The sequence below is a fragment of the Colobus angolensis genome, unplaced genomic scaffold, assembly GCF_000951035.1.
Source record: "Colobus angolensis palliatus isolate OR3802 unplaced genomic scaffold, Cang.pa_1.0 Scaffold15, whole genome shotgun sequence".
Classification (NCBI taxonomy): domain Eukaryota; kingdom Metazoa; phylum Chordata; class Mammalia; order Primates; family Cercopithecidae; genus Colobus; species Colobus angolensis.
Genome location: NW_012114599.1, coordinates 9,101,960 through 9,121,349, shown reverse-complemented (window position 1 = coordinate 9,121,349; position 19,390 = coordinate 9,101,960). Strand labels below are relative to the sequence as shown.

Below are 19,390 nucleotides of genomic sequence, written 5' to 3'. Positions count from 1 at the left end.
ACCTGCACGTTATGCACATGTACCCTAGAACTTAAAGCATAATAATAATAATAAAAATATATATATATAAAACAGTGTTCTCACTAAATTTGTTTCAGAAAATATAATTCTTTTCAAAAAAATATTGTGTTGGCATGTAATTAGTTTATTGCTATTTTAAATGAAAATATGTAGAAATTTTTAAAAACTTTTTCAATTTCTAATGTATTAAATATTGATAAGTATAACTCGTAGAAAAATTAAAAGAAAAAAGAAAAAGCTAATTCCAATGGCTAAGTCATTGATAAATTAAAAATAGAAATGAGATTGGGGTCTTAAGTAATTTCCTTACATTATTAAGGATCAAAATGAATGCCACACTTTGTAAGACGGCATGCAAAACTCAGTTTCAGAGCTGTTATACTGAGTGAATAACATACCCTTTTTCTATCAAAATGCTCTTAAGTTGTAAATCATGCTTTTTTTTTTTTTTTTTTTTCCCAGGCTATTTAGATCCTGCATCAGACAGCTTCTTCGGAAAGGTCATCAGAAAACATGAAGCTAAATGCAGTAAAGAGTTATGCTCTTGAACTGTTGAAAATATCATTTTCAAATAGAAATGGTTTAAAAATTGCTTATTATTTCAAATTTTCCTCCATAATACTGTTTTGACCTACAACATATACACTCCAAGGTAATGCCACTCTAATGCTGTCTAGTTGATCTGAACAACTGGTAAATTATCAGATCCACTAAACTCTCTGGAGATTAACTTCTGCCAGCATATTGGTTACTGTTCATTTTCACAAGATTGGCAGGCTCATTATGGCAATATTAACATCTTTGAGTGTTCATACTGTGCAATTGTAATTTTGCATATGTTGATGAGCAGGCAATTATATCAAAGAGTAAACACTGGGCTGATGTGCAAGGCACTATTCAATTATAAAAACAGTATAGGATTTAGCCCTGTCATCGACTCTTCCATTCCTTCTATCTCGCCTGTTTCTAATTTATTTCTCTATTTTTTCCTTGACTCTCTTCATTCTCTGCTTTTTATTCCTTTCTCCTTCACTTCCTCTCCATAAATGACAGACCTTTTCTTAGATGCCATTTCTCTATATCTGCACTTAAAACAAGAATTTTTTCCTCCTAGTTGTTGGTTAATGTCTGCAAATGTGAGAGAACGTTAACATGACAAACAACAAGGAATTCGAAATAAACTTAAATGAAACAGTGTCTTTTCTCCCCCTACTCTCCCCCACCCCCCATGGTGGAAATGATGATATCCTCACCATCTGTACACTTGCAGGCTGTGAGTGGGCAGAAAACCAGCTGGAGATGCAGCCCATGGCAGGGATACAGATCCTCAGCTTCTGGGAGGTCCTAGAAGCTCACAATGCCACCCAGCTATTGGACTATCTCTCATCATGTACATTCAAAGGGAGAATGTACAGCATTTCTTCTAAACTATTTTGTACAGAGAAGATCTCCACTGTTAAAAAGAGGCCGATGTGGAGTAGGGGGAAAGTGTTCTGGACTGAGTGTCAGGAAACCTCAGTGCTTCAGGTTCTTTTGCAATTATGAGACTGGTTCTGTTACTTCACCTTTTCTTATCTGTACAGTGAAGACCTCTAGCTTTAGCATCTCATAATTTTGTTGTGGAAAATACGTGCAGAATTAAGAGAATAATGAGAACCTGAGTTTGAGGGTGTCTCCTCTGCCTTAGTTGACAAACTATGTTAAGAGTAGACTATCATGGTATCCTTCAAACATATCTATAAGGCAAGGCTTGTGGCAGAAAAGTAAGCAAAATGCTATACTTGTCACATCAATTAGTCAAGGAAATGCGGTTACCCTGACCCCAAGAAACTTCCACTAAAAAGATGGCAGGAAGGACTGCGTTTGGTGCTCTCTGGCACCATCCTTGTGTCCAAATGTGTATCAGAACTGAATTTAGGGCCATGGTACAGAGGTGTCGGTCTGCAAACTAGAAGAGCAATGCTGACAGGCCCTGGGACTGTTCCTAGTGCTGTATGGGAACTCAAAAATCTAACCGAAGCCACAGGATGGGTAACAACAATGAGACTGTGACCTGGCAATATCTGCGTATTCTTGCAAGAAATTTCTAAAACCATAAGACACACTGCATTTTTACTTGACTCCTAAAATGAACATCCAGTGATATTGGTCCTTCCCACTCCTAACTGAATGACGTCAACACAGTCTTAAGGACACATCACACACTCTGTGGAAGAGGGTAGGAGAGGTGTGGAATATAAAATTCCTTTTTGAGATGGCTGCCTGGGTTCTAATGGGGTTACTCTAATGTGTTTTAAGACCAAGGCTCACTGACCAAGATATACGTTCATGAATTCCAGAATGTATGCTACTTACGATGCATACATATACATGTATATGCATTTGCATGACAAAAAATGCCAGAAGGAAAATGTAAATGACAGTCCTCTTTTCAAAGGGTGCATGATGGGAGTGATTCTATCTTTACGTCTAAAGTGTTCTACTGGATGCATTTAATGTTCTTGTTTCCTCTGTCTTAAATTATTCACTCCCTATTGGACACATTATCGCTCCACAAATAATGCTTAGTAGCTTTATTTTGTTGCTGTTTTTTAAATCACTCGACCTTTCCTAATGCTAAGCCAAGCAATGGAGGGCAGGAAAAAAAAAAAAAGTCTTTAGAGAAGGCTGCAGGCCTATCATCAGATTTTGAGCTGGGCTTTCCCCAGAACACACTTTAGGCCTACAGGATGCCTGAGGCCAAGGGTACTTCCTGCATCCACAGGGTTGGGGATGTGGAGTGCATCTCTCTAATCTGCCACCTGGGACAGCCTTTTGCACCACTCTCTGGCTGCCTTCCCTTTTCTGAAACTTGAGAAGGGAGAATGTTGCTTCCCTTTAGAACAGTAGGTGAGCCCATCAGCAACTCAGCCTCAAAAGTCTCTGCAGTCTCCTCTGACAAATTAAAAGATTGAGCCCATCAAGTAAGTAAATAAATAAAATTAAAATGAATCATCATAACAAATATACACATCTGTGTATGTATTTATTATATATTGTCAAAATTCTCAGCCTGAATCTAAATATACAGTCTACTACAATCTTTTTAATTGGGCTTTAGCTAAATGCATGATGAAAATCATTTTCAGATCTTAGCTCGTTGGAAAAAATAAAGATAAAAAAATAAATAAAAAGATCTTAGCTCACTGGTGTACTCTAGTGCCTTCCTAACACACAAGCATACTTCCCATGTCGCATTCACTTGCAATCAGCTACTGGTGGAAAATTAGATGGGCCCAAATCAGAGGAAACCGAAGACATGATCATGAAACTCCTGAAAAAATCAATGGTAATTATGGAAATGAGCTGTTTACCACCTTTTTTTTTTTGACCTTTCCTTCTCTTTTTGACCTTCTAGGCAGCCTAGTTTATGGCAGGAACATCATCAGTGAGGTCCCAGAGAAAGGAAAATGATTGCAGAGATAGCTACTATTTCCAGCCACTATTTCCAAGAGCATATCAGATCACTCAAAGCACATTATATCAACACTCCCCCTGTGACAATCTAGTCTTTACTGGAGTTAATTAAAGCAATTAATTCCCTTCCCTTTCAAAGCAGTGTGATTACATAAATAGATAATTTCCCAATCGAAACCCATAAAGCAAGTGATTTCTCTGCATGTCCCTCAGTGTGCAAAGGACCTAACTGAACTAAATTGTCCTCTTTCTTAATTTGACCTTATGAAATTCTCCAGTGACTTTTTCTGCTCTGTCTTCCTATCTGGTTGGATGGCAGAACCACATCTCCACATGGACACAGGACTGCAAGATTAATAAAGCATTTCCTGCAGCAAAGATGCATAATGCCCAAACTGTAATCACAACGACAGGAGTAGAGTGAGGAGGAAAGGAGAATGGCGGGTGCCTGCTCTGACAGGCACTACAGTTCCCTTCAACAATATACCAGCGTGGGTGTTGCTGACAATAATTAGGCAAACAGAATGCCAAACAATTTTAAGAAAAGCTGTCCAACATGTTGTGTTATTATCCCCTGCACGGGCCTGTGATTTATCATCACAGAAAAATCTCTAAACTGTGACATTTTGTTCAAATTACAACCCTTGGCTTCCTTGACTGCCTCCAGACTGACATCTCTAAGGTCGGATGTAGTGCTCAATTTGTTCCTTCATTAAGTGAGTTTGTCTCTGGGATGGGTTCTAGCCACTGTCTGTGAGTGCTGGCATGCCAAGAGCAAGAATAAAGTACTTTCCAACGTGTGGGAAGCCACTTACCTTCAGACATCAAAATGAAAGAAAATAATTGACATTCGTATTTCCTTCTCAGATTGGTCCTAAAACTTGAAATACGATCTCCTGCACCAAGGCTCCTACCTGTCATTTCTTCCTCCCTCTCCACCCAAAACCCCGCTTGGGGTTCTGGACTTGGCTAAAGTGTAAAGGCTTTGATCTTGTCGGTACAAAATCACTCTTCCTGGCTGGGTGCAGTTGCTCACACCTGCAATCCCAGCATTTTGGGAGGCTGAAGACAGTGGATCACTTGAGGCCAGGAGTTTGAGACCAGCCTGGCCAACATGGTGAAACTCCGTCTCTACTACAAATACAAAAATTAGCCGGGCATGGTGGCAGGCACCTGTAATCCTAGCTACATGAAAGGATGACACAAGAGCATCACTTGAACCCGGGAGGCAGAGGTTGCAGTGAGCTGAGATTGCACCACTGCACTCCAGCCTGGGCAACAGGGTGAGACTCCATCACAAAAAACAACAAACAAAAAACAATAAAAAACCAATCTTCCTGATGATATCCTCCAAAGGTTGTAATTGAACCAGAAAGAAAAAAAAATGAAAATACTTTTCTCATCCAGTTTCTTTAGAGTTTGGCACAGTTCTATAGATTATTAAAAATTGTGAGACCTCAGAGATGCTAAAAGACCTCAGAGATGCTAAGCCAATGAGACAGGTGTGAGGTATTACTATTATTACTTTGGAGAAAGTCCACAGGCAGTCTCTAACTTGGATTTCTGGATGGCTCAGAGTTGAAATAGACCCTAGAGGTAATAGAATCAATCTTTTCAACTAATGAGAGAAATGCTGTCTGTTATATTCCTAACTGATGTTCTGAGCTGGACCACTTCCAAGGATGGAGATACAAGAAGCCTTCTATTACAAATAGGTGGCTGCTGAAAGACCTAAACGTTTGGGTCTTCACTGTTTTCAACAGCCCCTTCCACACCTGTCCAACACAGAGATCCACTTAACAGTAGAAGTCCTACCCTCTAGATAATGCCTTATTTGAAAAGGTAATACTTTTAATCCCATTTCTTTCTATCCCATTATCAGAGCTCTTTCCCATTCCTTTCGTCACTTTCTTCATAATCTTTTTTTATTTTTTAATTTTTAAAAATAGGGTCTCATTCTGTGCCCAGGCTGGAGCACAGTGATGCAACCAAGCTCACTACAACTTTGAACTCTTGGGCTCGAATAGTCCTCTGGCATCAGCCTCTCGAGCAGCTAGGACTACAAGCACGTGCCACCAAGCCCTGCTAACCCCGTCTCAATCTTTATACCCATAAGAGAACCTTTTCTTCTCAGGATCCTCTTTTCTTGGGTTTGGAGGTTGATTTAGTATTGCCAATATAGCAAATCTTTATTTTCCTCAGGTTTATTTTGATTTTTTAAAACAATAGTCTTTTTACTCAAACTTTGGCAAATAATTTGGGCTAGCATACCAAGTAAATAAGCTTTAATTTCCTCTTGGCCATGTATCTTCTATTAGTTTCTGCATAAGACCCTCAATACTTCCATGTTTACTGCTGGCTGCCCAGGCACCTCTCACTAGATGGCATTTAGGATATTTTTCAACCATCTTTCTGACCAAAACTGTGTGTGTTCTATGTCTCATTCCTAAGAAAGTTGATAGTGAACTCAATTGGCTGATTAGAAGTACAGTGTGAACAACTTATACCTGAACACTTTAAATATATTGCAACCTAACACATTTACATATTAACAGTGACTCATTTCCTTAGTCCAAGAAAGTGAACAGAGGCTTGATTCTCTCTCCCACCACCCCCCACCCTCCTTTTTTCTCTCTCTTTCATTCCTTTTTATAGACAAATGTGAATTATCCTCACAACCTGTTCATTTAACTCTGTCAAGCTATTCCTCAAGGACAAACCACAAAAGGGAACCAGGGAGGGCTGTTCAGAGCTCACGGAAAATCCAGATCAGCTACAGAGGTCCTTAGCCCATAGAAGACAGGTGTGTGGTCTCAACATGGAAGACAAACAACAGCTTCTTGACCAACCGCACCAAATCGACTTTTAATACCTTTTTGTCCCATGCTTCCAACCTACTCTGATTGACTTAGGCTGATCAGAAAAAAATCTTTAACAGTAACATGTAAAATAAGTGAACTTCCTTTTATAAGTCTTCCTTCTTGTGAAAGCTGATGACAAAATAAGTTCAAAGACATTTAAATTAATGTCAGTTATACCCACAGTCACTGGAGGAGAGGTAATAGGAATTCAAGCTTCCAGTAAAGAAAAAGAGGAAATGAAAAAGAAAAATAGGTGTCTTTCAACTCTAGTTGTGATATAGTCTGCTGAATTATTGACCTTTCCTTTCAAAGATAAGAAAATGTGTATGTGGGTTTTTTCTTAAATTCAGATTTCCTACATGTAACCACAATCTCTAAAACAACGTGGCTTATTTTACGTATCTGCAGAGAGGCATGCAATTTTCCCTTCCTCATAGTGTGACCTAAGAGTATGTGGTAAACTTTGTAGAATTCTACGTTTCTTTCAAAAACTTTTCATCTTATTTCCATCCACAAATTAAAAGGGGTAGAATTACTCAATGTAGCCACAGCTGGGAATACAGTTTAGTGAAGAACAGGAAGGAAGAGAGACAGAAGGACTCCTACAGTTTTTCTTTACAATCTACGTATGTTAAACGCATGATGGAAGCAATGGAGCCAGGTCAAAATGGCACTTGCTGTGTTTTGAAAAATCCTGACTGTGAGAATCTTCTGTAGTAGGAAGGCAGATCATTCTATCACACTAACTGGAAGGCCAGTCTGGGGCGTGTTTGCTGGATGTGTGGAGATCAATTTACCCATAAGTCCCTGTGGAGTCTCCTCCATAAGAAATCGGGGAAGCCCAGGCCATCGGTATTCTGCACACACACTAACAGCTGGTGCTTGCAGAGGCAATCATTTTTTAGCTCTTTTCAGATTCTATTTATTGGTTATTTTTCCCTCTTGGCTAAAGAGGTTTCACTTTTGTACCAAGCAGGGGCACCACTCTAACAGAATGTATTAGAAACTGCTCAACTGGGATTTGGCTGGAGTTCTACTGAGGTTGAAAATCTCAAACAATATGTGATGAAAATTTTAGGTTGTTTTGGGTGACTTCAATCCCAAGGTCTCGCTTGGCTGACTGGAATTCCTTCTTTCAGAGATTTATCCCATGTTAGTTTCAGGTGGGAGGTCTGGTAGATCCTAAAAATGAGGCAGCTCTATGTCAGCCATTCAGTGGAGAAAGAGCCCATGCTACTCTGTATGACAAAATACTATGCCTTTATTTGCATACAGGTGTGAATGAATTATTTAAAGAGAAAAATGTATGAGTGGATACTACATAACTGCTACTCACAGTCTTTGCACTGTGTTTTTCTATAAGTGTGGACATTTTCCTTCTCATGTCTTTTTAAGAGAAAGAGAAAGTGATGATGGGAAGGATTTGGGGAAAGAGAAGATTACTTTTCTACTATTCTTATCAAAATTTACAATTTTGTCTTCCTTTTTTTGTAGTATCTGTGTAATATTTGCTCCTCAATTTTAAGCTCCTTGAAGACAGGACATGTGTCTTCTCTCTTCACTATTTTTTTTTTTTTTCTTTGAGACAGAGTCTCACTCTGTGGCCAGGCTGGAGTGCAGTGGTGTGATCTTCGCTCGCTGTAACCTCTGCCTCCTGGGTTCGAGCAATTCCCGTCTCAGCCACCTTAGTAGCTCGGACTACAGGCATGCACCACCACACCCAGCTAATTTTTGTATTTTTACTAGAGATGGGGTTTCACCATGTTCCAGGATGGTCTCAATCTCCTGATCTTGTGATCCACCCACCTCAGGCTCCCAAAGTGCTGGGATTACAGGTGTGAGCCACTGCGCCTGGCCCTCTCTTCACTATTATATTGCCAATATTTATGATAGCTTTTGGCTTACTGCAAGAAACAATGAGTAAGTAGTTTGTCTCTTTAAACCAATGCTTTCCATTCTTCTCCAGGTGAGAGGTTAGTATAGATTTTTATGAGGCTTTATCATAACTAAACCCAGTGGTGGACTGAATAAGATCAGCTGGTAAATATAGTCTTTGATCCACTGGAAAATCCAGCAATATGTAACTTAAACATCAAATGAGCAACATTCTAACATTTCTAGTATATTTGATCTATTGGTTTGTAAATCATCTTGAAGCCTTGATATAGAAACACTAACTCTGTATTTTTATAAAAACAAAACATAAGAGTATGCATTTATTCATTCAAGAAACATTTCTTGAGCCCCTAATTGCACTAGAACTGTTCTTGATTCATGATAGAATGTGACAGACAGGTTGCTCATGGAGCTTTTGCTCTAGTAATGCATATATGGTTGGAACTGGTGGGCACGGAGTCCAAAATAGCAATTCTAGGCCAGCTTGCCCTAAACAAATGATACAGATATTATATGAGAGACTTGCTAAAATTTTGACCATATTTAGCTCTCCTCCCACCTCTTTCAACCACTTACTAAGTTTAGGGAGAAACGTGGGAACATAGGATGAAGTGGCCACAGAGGTACCCAAGAATCAGTGCAGTAACACTGTGCTTCGCAAATGGCCCTCCTGTAATTCTCAAGAAGGTAAAATACTTTAGCATTGAAATAACTTCATGACATGGCCATGCCCACTCTAAAGTGGTTTCATCATGTAAACAGTCCTTCAGTGAATGACTTAAAGTTTGAAAAACCTACAGAGCAGAGTCAAAAGCATAGACTGAGGAGTCAGTTGATGAGGATGACTTAAGTCATGGCTCCACGATTTGCTGGTTGATTCTTGAGGAAATCACATAACCTTTCCAAGCCTCAGCTTCACCTGCAGAATGGCAATAACAATGGCCAGCTTGTAGAGTTGTTGTGAATACAAAAATAATACAGTGCATTGTTAGCACGGTACATAACATATAATAGCAACTCAGTGCTAGCTGTAATTCAACATAGATAGAACACACATTACATTAATGACCATTAATTATAGCAACACCCAGAGGAGAGCAGTACTGTATAATTTTGCAGGTAAGAAAATTGAGGCTTAGAGGGTGTTTATGAGCGCAGGGGAAGATACACTTCGCCTTTCTCTTGAAGTTATTATGTGGCCATGACTTGCTTTGGCTAATGAAATGTAAATCAGAGAGGAATGTGTTGCTTCTTGGTGAAAGTCTTTAAGTCATCTTCTCTTCACTGTGCCACAATGAATTACGATTCAGAAGGAGGATTGTCCAGGATCCTGTATCCTGAAGTAAGGACAATGTAGATGATGGCCATGCAGCATGAGTAAGAAATAGATCTTTGTTATTTTAAGCCACTGCAGTGTTTACAGTTGTCCATTACTGCAGCATAACATAGCTTATTCTAACTTTTCAAAGACTAAAAACTATTAAGATCTAGGATTCAAACTCAGGTCTTATGGTATTAAGGCCAATGCTTTTTGTACTACCTTATAGTACACTGCTTATTAGAAATAAAACACCCTGTGAATGTACCTTCCACTTCAGAAGAAAATGAACTTTTCTGTTGCTCTGTGACTTAGAAAAAAATTAAACATTCTCTGAGCAAAGGTGAATGGAAAGGTAGCGAAAAAGTTGGTAGAGGTGGACAGATAATAAAACTGATCGAAAAAATCCATTAATTTAGCAGAGCCCTTTATTTCCCATAGGTTCATGACCTGAAGATTACATAGGATGGAGGGAGGCCCTTATCAAAAGCCTGCAATTCTGTGGCTACAAAATCAATTTTTAAATGATTTATGTGATGTTATTCAGGACCAAAGGCAGTAATTCATTTCCCATGTGGCACTTGGAGCTGCTGCTTAGATGTTAAAAAATGATTAATTTTATTTACAGCATGGCTCCCTTCATATATTACTGGAAACAAGATTTGAGAGTGCAGCATTTCTATAGCATGCAATTATTTGCTGAAGGAAGTTCCAGGCATAAAGAAAAAAAATCTACTAGCAGCCAAGGATCTGAACATGCACTGAAATAACCACTGTGAAAACCTTCCAAGGCCAAATGCTTCCAATCTATTCAGTCTGACCCACTTAACATAAAAGAGCCACATTAATTTCCCAAGGGGAGCCATTCTTCTATCAAATCATACTAACTCCTAACTTCAACAATGGGAGAAGGAAGAATTTAGAATTCTTAGGTTTTTGTTCCCCCAGAAGACTGAGTTTAAAAATTTTCTAGAAATTGGTGCACATAACTTACTTCAACTTAAGTTGAAATATGTGTGCATTTTTAAAAATTGCTATAAGGATGCCTTTTCTGGGCCACCATATGTAGACATTTCTTTCTTTTAAAACTACAGAAGTACTATATTCTCAGGCCTCCTATTCTCCAGCTTGCCAACCTGAGCCTCATAGGTCCTCTCACATCTAAGGAACAGTTTCACCTAGGGTAAAGTTCACATTTTTATGACCAGCTATATCACTCTGAAGCTCCTAGTTTAGGGCCCACAATAACTTGATAAGGAGAGGTAAATTTCCATTTCCCTTGCATCTTGTGATCATTAAGGTTGGGGTGAAGACCTTGGATACCAAGGAGACAGAGTAGAGACTATTCTCAGACCACTGGAATGAGCTCTGCCCATTGCTTCTGGACACAAGAATGTCAGAGGGCTGTGGAGAATGGTGCATGATGATGCTTGCCATTTTCTCTCATCATTTTGTAGGACAAATTTTCCCAAGGAAACAGTGAAGAGAGCCACACTGTCAGTTACCCTGTCCACACTGGAGACTACTCACATGCACATTGTGTACCTCATCCTTCTCCAGGGATCATTGCTTTCTTTCTCTTTATTGTGCTAATGATATTGGTTAAACCGTAGGCTGATGACTATGGACCACTATTTTCTGTATCATTAAACATGGCCATATCCCTCAAGTGGGTTGTGAATAAAATTGATACTCCGCTTCTACCCTCACTAAGTTGGATTATTTAATAGGCATGACTGGCTTATTAGGAAATAGCCTGAACTGGTATGACTGAGGATGAAACATCTTGTCAATACAGGTTAATTGTTAGGCCCCACAGAACTGGATGTACAGGTAAATGAGGGGGTGAAGGCTTTCCCTCCTGTTTGTAATCTGAATGTGGGGTTCATCAGCAAACTTGTGAAGCCTGGTTTATTACGTTTCTAGGGCAAAAGTGTAGGCAAAGCTGTTCAAAATAGGGTAGGGCTGGTACCACAATAATGGTGAAACAATTTCATTAACTAGAGTATAAACAAGAAAACAAAGTAACAAGGAGTCTGTTGATGTATTAGCAAGTTCCTGGATCCTTACTTGCCTGAGTCATCTGGGTGAGTCTTGTGTCTGTGGATAAGATAACTTCAGTCATAATCCTTATCATTTATAAGTAACAGAGGGACCTGTGCTGGGAAAATATGGACCAATATCCTAGAAAGTTAATATATATTTAGTGAGTAAGCTTGTAACACATATCAGTGACCAATTTTTTCATTAATATTTTCCTGTCATGCCACTATTCTGTGTACTATGCTTTTCTTCTTCTTCAGTCCTATAGTTGCCTCTAGGAATGCCAGTCCTGGGAAAGACACTAATTACTCAACAGAGTATTTAATTGCTTGTTTGCTTCAAGTCAGTTGTAAGCTTTGTGAAAGTGAGAAATATGTGTATTGACTGTCTATCCCAGCAACCATTGCCATGCCTGGTATGCAGTAACTATCTGTGGAATGAATGAATGAACGGGAAAAAATTATAGATTCTGTCATTTATTAATCCCTTACTACAGAGTATGACAGGGTGAGGGTTGTGCTAAGTGTTTCACTAATCATATTTTTGAATCCTCATAATTCTACAAGCTAGATATTATTTTCCTGGTATTATAGGAGAATAAAGAGTTTCAGTGAGTTTCAGGTGTGCATCTAGCACACAAGGAAACGTTTTGCAGAGAGTCCCTTCTCTGTGACAGTCAGGGCCCTTCTCACCTATTTCCTTGAGTATCTCCCTCATTGAGTATGCAGGATGACATGAGGGATATTTGCTGACAGCCAGCCTTTTCTGTTGAGCACTTATCTCTTGGATAATGGGATGAGAAGAACAAGGAAAAATTTATTCCTGAAAAGAAATCTCCGATGAGTGATCAAAAGTTAGGAGATATAAAGTGACTTTTTCTACAGTGAAGAGCCAGAATTCCAGTTCCACTCCATTGTGTGTGTGTGTGTTTGTGTGTTTCTTTCCCCTCCAGTGTTCTTTGAGTGTAGCACAATTAAAAATTTACAATGCTTGCTAACGGCAGGGACCAGGTGATTCCTAGTCCCTGCACCATACTCACTAAAGTGAAATTCCTGAAAAAGGCTCTAGGAAACTCCATTTTCAACAATTCACTAGGTGGTTGTAATGCAAAGTAAAGTTTGAGAAACATTGAACTAGGTACAGTTGCCTCTAACATTTTTCATGCACTTGGATAATACTGGGAGCCAGATGGTCTACAAATGGAAGAAATCTCCCTGTACCAAGCACTGGTGGTGCATTTGCAGCTCAGGATATGGGGAATGCCTTGGTACCCCCACCCATTAATGTTAATAGGAATCATGTGGATAATTCTCTATACTCCATGCTGAAAAGTGTTCCCTTTAGAACCAGGAGAGGCTATATTTAATCAAACCATCTGGATTCCTATGTACATGTATAAGGGCAGAAAAATAGGTCACAGTTGGTAGGCTACTTTCTGGGAATTATTTCATTGTATCAGCAAACTCCAAAGTCCTGAAAGGGCTCCTGCTCTCCTGGCTCTCTCAGCGAGTGACAGCCCAAGAACTAAGAGAGGTCAGAGAAAGTCCAACATTTAAGGGAAAAAAGTTTCAATCACAAGAAAACATATAAAACAAATCATCCCCAAAGGACAAAGTGTGGAATAAACTTGTTAAAAGCTATTAACCTCTCAAAATAACACATTTCGACTCCAGAGTAACCTCAGTTGCAGTTTGGAGAGCAGCATGAAATTAAGGAACACAATTCAGAGAACATAAGGACTCCAAATATGAACTCATGATGTCCAAGGGTTTTACAGGCACTCATGCTCCTATGAAAACCATGAGGACGGTGGGTCTATGAGACCTGAGAGAGTCAGATAATCTGGTGTTAAAAAGTAATGTGTTCCTAAGGCTTCCAGAACTCAACTCGGTTACAGACTAAGAACTTTACTTTGTCAATCAATCTAGGTTTTTGTCTTTATTATAGAAATTATAGGACTACATGAGGAATCTTAAAGCAAGAAGAGGACTTATCAGGCTTAATCTGGATTTGAACCTTGGTCAAGTCTTAGAGGAGGAAGCCACTGATTCTAATGGAGCATGAAGTGTCCACACAGAGGGGGTTACTGTGCTCAGCAGCATTTCACCTTGTTACTGCCCGTCACTGTGTTGCCTTTATCATGGATCACTTTGACTGTTGCTGTTTATATAGGACAAAGTAAGCAGAGACATAGAAAGGTGGAAAACTAAAGTCTTCAAGGGCATGTGGCATGCAGGGTGAATGGCATATTTTACACTATTTGCTTTTTGGTATGTCTGAGATCCTGATAGCTCCTTAATTATCAAAATCCGTAGTCTAGGCCGGACGCGGTGGCTCACGTCTGTAATCCCAGCACTTTGGGAGGCCGAGACAGGCAGATCACGAGGTCAGGAGATCGAGACCATCCTGTAACACATTGTGAAACTTCGTCTCCAAAAAAAAAAAAAAAAAAAATTAGCCGGGCATGGTGGCAGGTGCCTGTAGTCCCAGCTACTTGGGAGGCTGAGGCAGGAGAATGGCGTGAACCCGGGAGGCGGAGCTTGCAGTGAGCCGAGATCGTGCCACTGCACTCCAGCCTGGGCGACAGAGCAAGACTCTGTCTCGAAAAAAAAAAAAAAAAATCCGTAGTCTAGAGTGGGCAACTGTACAAAACTCTTTTTTTTTTTTTTTTTTGAGACGGGAGTCTCGCTCTGTCACCCAGGCTGGGGTGCAGCGGCCGGATCTCAGCTCACTGCAAGCTCCGCCTCCCTGGTTTACGCCATTCTCCTGCCTCAGCCTCCCGAGTAGCTGGGACTACAGGCGCCCGCCACCTCGCCTGGCTAGTTTTTTTGCATTATTTTAGTAGAGACGAGGTTTCACCGTGTTAGCCAGGATGGTCTCGATCTCCTGACCTCGTGATCCGCCCATCTCGGCCTCCCAAAGTGCTGGGATTACAGGCTTGAGCCACCGCGCCCAGCCGACAAAATTCTTACAATAAATAGTCAGTAGGTCCTCAAGCTAGCTCTTCTGTAAGCAATGCTATCCCTGAGGCATAAGGAAGGGCATAAAGCCCCAGAATGACTACCACTGTGTCTATGAGACAATTCCAAAGTCCAGTTTTTTATGCCAGGATACTTTCAATTTCTCCTTCATAGGATCAGGGACCTTCCAGTTCTAGCTTCAGATCCACAGTGGTGGCAGAAGCACTATCAAGGAGGATGGGGTAGGAAGGTGTATTCCTTTTCTAATGCTGCTGTAACAATTTTTCGCAATTGGTGCAAAACAATGCACATTCATCATCTTATAGTTTGTATGTCAGAAGTCTGACACAGGTCTCACTAGGCTAACACTGAGGTGCCGGAAGGGCTGTGTTCCTTTTTGGACAATCTAGAGGATAATCTGTCTCCTTGCCTTTTCCACCTTCTACAGGTCACCTGCATTCCCTGGCCTTTGGCCCTTTCCTCTATCTTCACAGCCAGCAACATTGCATGTCTCTGACTGTCCTTCCATAGCTGCATCTCCCTCTGACTCTACCCAGGAAAAGCATTCTGCTTTTAAGGACCCATGTGATTAGATTGGACCCACTGAAAAATCCAGAACAATCTCCTCATCTCAAGGACCTTAACTTAATTGTACCTTAAAAGTCCCCTTCGCCAAGTCAGGTGACAGATTCACAGGCTCTGGGAATTAGAATATGGACATCTTGGGTGGGAGCATTATTCCACCTACAACCTGTGGTAAGAGGTGGTGAGGAGGGAGGTTTCCAGAGACTGAAAGGATCTGAGATAAGAAGCTGGCAGCAGGAGGGAGTGAGGCTTCAGGCTAGAGTTATCTTTCCAGGACCCTTGAGAGAGTTCTGGCTGGTTTTCTAATGCCGTCTTTCATTTTATCACCTCCACTGCCACCATTGTCATCCTGGCCTATGCTCTCCTGAGGTATACCCAAATCCTCCTCACTGGCCCCCTATGGCCTCATGTACTAAACTGCTTCTCCTCAGGCTATTTTCCATACAGTAGCTAGAGTTATCCTTAAAAACACAATCATAGTATGCCACTCCTGTATTTAAAACTCTTTAATGGCTTTCTATCACACTTAGAACAAGACCCCCAAGCCCCTTTTCATCATGGCTGACAGAGAATGACATAGTCTGGCTCATGACTCTTCTCTGACCTCCCCTCCCACTCCTCTCCCAGGTGTTATCAGGCTCCAGCCACATGGCCCCCTTGCTGTTTCTCAGACTCTCCAAGCCAGATTGTGTCTCGGCTCCTGTTTCTCCCTCTGCATGGAAGGGTTGACCCCGGATCTTTGCATGGTTTATTTCTTCCCTTCTTTCCAGGCCCAGATGAAATACCACCTCCTCAGAGAACTTCTCTGACCATGCTCACTAAAATACCAACCCTTTCTTTCATTCTCTACCCCCTCACTGAACCTATTTTTCACAGTCCTTGCCACGACCCGACATTACATTATACATTGATTTGCTTGCCTACTTTCCACATTGATTATTTCTCTCTGCCACTAGAATGCAGAAGAAAAAGTTTCTTGAAGGCAGTGAATGCCCCAGGAGCCAAGAACAGTGACTTGCACACTGGAGGTATTCAAATAACTGTTGAATGAATACATTCAGTGCCTATTTGATGAGCCCCTTTATGTGAAAGACACCATGATATAAATAGTGAAAAGACAGACATGGTCTACCCTTCTTTCCCAAGTGTCCCATGGATTGACTCATTTTCTTTCCAGAGTCAACGTTTACTGATGACCAAAGGTTATTTTTATTATTTTAATTAGTTTCTTTTAGAGTCAGGGTCTCACTCTGTTGCCCAGGCTGGAATGCAGTGGCGCCATCATAGTTCACTGCAGCCTCGATCTCCTGGGCTCAAGCAATCCTTCCACCTTAGCCTGCTGAGTAGCTGGGACTATAGGCATGTACCACCATGCCTCGCTATTTTTTTGGTATTATTTATAGAGATGGGGTCTCACTATGCTGCCCAGGCTGGCCTGGAACTCCTGGTCACAAACGTTCCTCCCACCTCAGCCTCCCAAAGTGCTGAGATCACAATATGAGCCACTGTACGTGGCCAAAACTTATTTTTTAATTCCCAATTCCATCTCACGGCTCTCATTTGTTCTTATTCACTTATTCATTAATCTACTCAACACGTGCTTATTGAGAACTTAAGCTAGGTCCATAATAGATCCCAGTCCCTAAAACAAGAACATGATCAGTTTGGGAGGGTTCTTTTGCTGGTGGCCATTACGTGAAGGGAGATAAGGAGGGAGAAAGGTTCTACCTTCTACCCACACTCCCACTACTCTCTCCCTCCTACCCTACAGACCTCCTCTTTTTTTCATCTGAAGTCATTTGCAGACAAGGATGAAAGCCCCTTAGAGTAATAACAGAAGCTCCTTAGGTAAACGAAAGATTTCAGTAATCTAGGAGTCCATAGGTGGCTAACACTGCAGAGCCCGTGCTCTGAGGACTGGGTCAGGTCACTGCACCTGTGCAGAGCCTGCCATATCTGTTGAGAAGGTCCCATGAGCTCACAACTAACCAAGTCACAACAAGCACACAGTTCGAGTTCCCAGGCAGGCTGAGCTGGCAGTGCATCAGGCAATGCCCTTTTAACATTTTTCACTTTTTGTTCACCATTGTTCTTGCAATTCTATGTTTTACTTACAGAAGATATGCTAAATAAATGGTTCTAAATTAGCCGGAGCTAATTTCAGCCTTGAGCTCACTCTGCTGCCACAGACTATGGCAAGTACAATTTGGAGCATTGACACATGGCCTGTGTACAAGACAAGATGTCTTATGCAAAGTTAGTTTGGGCTATATGTAGGGACATGGGCACACTCCAAATACTTTTTTTTTTTTGAGATGGAGTCTCACTCTGTCACTCAGGTTAGAGTGCACTGGCGCGGTCTAGGCTCACTGCAACCTCCACCTCCCAGGTTCAAATGATTCTCCTGCCTCAGCCTCCTGAGTAGCTGGGATTACAGGTGCATGCCACCATGCCTGGTTAATTTTTGGATTTTCAGTAAAGACAGGGTTTCACCATGTTGGTCAGGCTGGTCTCGAACTCCTGACCTCATGATCCGCCTGTCTTGGCCTCCCAAAGTGCTGGTGTTACAGGCATGAACCACCATGCCTGGCCCTCCAAATACTCTTAATAAATTAAGAAATCTAAGATAATGCTTTCTACGAATGGATGAGTCAAGAAAAAGCTACACAAAGTTCACATAACGTAGTGCTGCTCATTAATTTGGGAGAAAAAAGCTTGATATGAGGAACTTGATTTGAAGGACAAGCAGTATGGAAAGCCCCAAAATACTTTACAGGATGTCCAAGATTAGATGCTATAATTTATTAGGTATAATAGGGCTTTTAAAACTGAAACTCATACCTCTCCACATTTTAAAAGTGTGGCCCATTAATCAGCAATTAACTAAATAAGGTTGTTAAATGACACTACAGCAATTCTAGGTCAGTTTGATTTTATTCTCTTTCTGGCTTAATACCTCAGATGGAGTGCAATTCCTGATAAGGCACTCACTAAGGGGCGCTTGCACAATAAAGAGGAGAAGGAGGAAGGAGGAAAACATTGTTAATATGCCAAGTCCCCCCCCCCGCCCCTTTTTTTTTTTTTTTTTTTTTTTTTTTGGGGATGTGCTGTCAGTCTCTGTCTTGACCAGATAGGGCATAGAGAGGTGGTTCTACTTCACCAGGGGGCTCTGTCCCCCAAGGCTGCTGCTTATTGGTGCTTATGCAAGGGACTGTGCCCCTCTCTCCACAGCCCCAGCTGCAGCCTCTCTGTTCTCTTATAAAGAAGGCATCGAGTACCGCTTTTAGGTCATTTCATCATATTTGCTCATTTCCTTGGCTGAAGAGTCTGGAGTCAGAGGGCCACCAGAAGAAGTGGAACAGTCCTCGTGGGTGGAAGAGACTGGGCACTGTTGCTTTCTAGCTGTTTGTTCTCCACGATCACATCCGCATACTAGATTTCTACCAAGGAAAGCTGGGCACAGTAGCCCCACATAAATGTATTGAGTAATCCGAACTTGCTTATTTTGTAAATAAACACATAATTTCTGGGTTAAAAATAATCTAATAAGAGCAAAACTAGGCTGTCCAGTCCCATACTGAAGGGCAATGGAAGTTGTGCTCTAAAATTTTCCAGCAATATCAGATGAAAAGCCATGGAATGGGGCTGTCTCTGGAAAATGAACATGCCAGAGAAACTGTTTAACACTTGTGTGTAGGACGGGGATCTGCCTGTGTACACTTATGCAACTCTTTTGATCATCTGATCTAAATGCTCATTAATAGACATTTTGCAAAAGATCACATAATGATACGAGCATATCAACAGGCTTCCATTTATGCTGTAGGAAACCCAGAAATGAGGATTGTTGTTATTTTCTTTAGAAAATTCATTTAATTGCTGATAGTAAATCAAAAGCCTACATTGCCACTTCTGTAAACATAAGTGACAAGAAGTTATATATCCCCTAGAGAAAGAACAGTAAACATTTCTAAAATTTTCAAGTGCTCCTACATATAATCTGGTTGTTACAAATGGAGGCGGCTTGTCAGAAGGTCTCTCTCTGTAAATGGATAAGGATTGAAGCTGTGTCGTGTATCACTCATGTTGTTTATCCTTTATATTAAATGGGAGCTATATATAGATACAAAATTATAATGGTCCAGACTGCCCATTTCCTTCCAGCAGTAGGTTCACTAGGAAAATATAAGTTCTTTACTGCAAAAGTGCATCGAAGTTGAAGCATTTTTATTTAAAATGCAAAGCTAATC

The 19,390-nt window shown here is 40.8% G+C and overlaps 1 protein-coding gene and 1 long non-coding RNA gene across 3 annotated transcripts in view; one reads left to right on the top strand and one right to left on the bottom strand.

The window, feature by feature from the left end:
* The window catches only part of LOC105507441, a 5,346-nt gene extending 4,761 nt beyond the window's left edge, over positions 1–585 (top strand). The window contains exon 3 of the long non-coding RNA XR_001001100.1: positions 484–585. This is a non-coding gene — a long non-coding RNA (uncharacterized LOC105507441). The remainder of the gene's footprint in view (positions 1–483) is intronic.
* Positions 1–19,390, bottom strand: part of SLC8A1 (solute carrier family 8 (sodium/calcium exchanger), member 1) — a 394,332-nt gene that overhangs the window by 134,873 nt on the left and 240,069 nt on the right. The gene's annotated exons all lie outside the window — the stretch shown is intronic.